Source organism: Peromyscus leucopus, chromosome 3 (assembly GCF_004664715.2).
Source record: "Peromyscus leucopus breed LL Stock chromosome 3, UCI_PerLeu_2.1, whole genome shotgun sequence".
NCBI lineage: Eukaryota > Metazoa > Chordata > Mammalia > Rodentia > Cricetidae > Peromyscus > Peromyscus leucopus.
In genome coordinates this window covers 73367757-73369706 of record NC_051065.1, presented here as the reverse complement: position 1 = coordinate 73369706, position 1950 = coordinate 73367757, and positions in this window count along the sequence as shown.

The window sequence follows — 1950 nt, the reverse complement described above, 5'->3', positions numbered from 1 at the left end:
GGTGAGCAGGGCATGGTGTGGACAGACAAGAGGCTGTCCACATCAGTCTCTAGGGCTGCAGGTTGCTTCTGTTGTTTCAGTGAACAGTTCTGTTTCCAGGACCCCTTTCTTTCACGTACTAGCTGCACGGCTGCTCAGTCTCCTGCCTATAGCACAATGAAATGAGAGGAAGACAAGACAGGAACAAACAGGAGGGAGTGGGTGGGCTAATTCCTGGAACCTTGACTTCCATCCACTCCACAGGTGTTCCACTCGCCTCACATGTGAGGTCACCACCCAACAGCCTGTGTACAGGAAAGATTGATGTAGTTAGCAAGTGCACAAGCTACTGAGCCCCCAGAAGCACAGGATGGGCCAGCTGCCTGCTGTGGCACTTAGATGTCCAATCAAGTGTTCACTAGGTGACCTGTAGGGCTCTGATTCCTGCTACTGAGAAGCACTTGGTTATTTATTTGAAAGAGGGCCTAAGGTCTCATATACAGTCCAGGCTGGCTTCAACTTTATGATAGTCCTGCCTTAACCTCCCGGGTGCTGGGTATACAGGCGCCTGCCAACACAACCAGCCAAGAGGATTCCTGTCTGCAATTAATTTCCCAGCAGGACTCATTAGTGGCCAACAAATTCTTCTAACTGCACCAAGCAGCCCAGTGTTTGCCCACACTCTTGTCATAACCTCCAGAACTGACTTCCATCACATTTTCTCGATTCTCTCCCCTCAGTGCATTTAGTCACTCGATGTGATGCATTTCTGTTCAAGTCCCAAAGATTCACACTCAAGATCTAAGTTTCCTACCACCCCTGCCCCCTTACCTCTCTGGTCTCACCTGTTTTTGTCTTCCTGGTTGGCTGCTCTTGAGAGAGAGAGAGCTCTATTTCCCCACACCTGGTAGTTCTCTCTGTTATAAAATATTATTTTAAGGTGTGCTGTGTTTGTTTATGTTGCATTTGTTTAACTCTGTGAAGCTGTGTTACTGTGTCTGTCTAAAACACCTGAATGGCCAATAGTGAGGCAGGAGAGAGAAATAGGCAGGACTGGCAGGCAGAGAAGATATATAGAAGGAGAAATCTGGTAGGAAAAAGAAGTAGCCAGAGGAGGAGAAGGACTCCAGGGGCCAGCCATCCAGCTACACAGCCAGCCATGGAGTAAGAATAAGATTTACAGAAGTAAAAGAATGGGAAAATCCCAGAGGCAAAAGGTAGAAGGGATAATTTAAGTTAAGAGAAGCTGGCTAGAAACAAGCCAAGCTAAGGCTGAGCATTTATAATTAAGAATAAGCCTCTGTGTGTGATTTATTTGGGAGCTGGGTGGTGGGCCCCCCAAAAGAATAAAAAACACCAACAACACTCTCCCTGTCCCATCCCAAGTCCCTCTGCCCCACCAAGGGTCTTTCCGTACACTGTGCAACTTTCCATTCAGCAAATCATGGCCACAGGTCTAACCATCTGCTTTCTTTCATTCACCTGTCCTGAAGATCATCTCAACGCATGCGACAGCTTTGTCTCTGTTATTTTTTGGACACCCCTGTAGAAGGGGAAGAGGCTGCCATAGGAGCAGCTGCCTTCTAAAGCACACGAGGCAGCAGCGGGTGCACAGCATTTCTTCCATGGTCCCTGACTCCTGAAAGCAGCCCATGGGGCAGAGTGAGAGGCCAAGTTTGCCTGTGTGGGCTGCTGTCACACTTCCTCTCATGTCCTGGCTTCCTCCCATCCTGCCCTCGGAGAGACCAGGGCCTCCTCTGCGGGCACCCAAGTTGGCTTCCTTACCACACACATCATGCCATCTCTCCACGACGCCGGCTAAGGGTCAAGGCCTCACATGGAGGTTCGGAACAAAATGCAAGCGCGCGCCCCTGCCCCCCATTGTCAGCAGATCTCCTGCAGCCTCCCTCACCACCCCATGCCTTTGTCTCAGCCAGCTCTCACAGGCTCCCTGGAACCCACCCCCGCCCC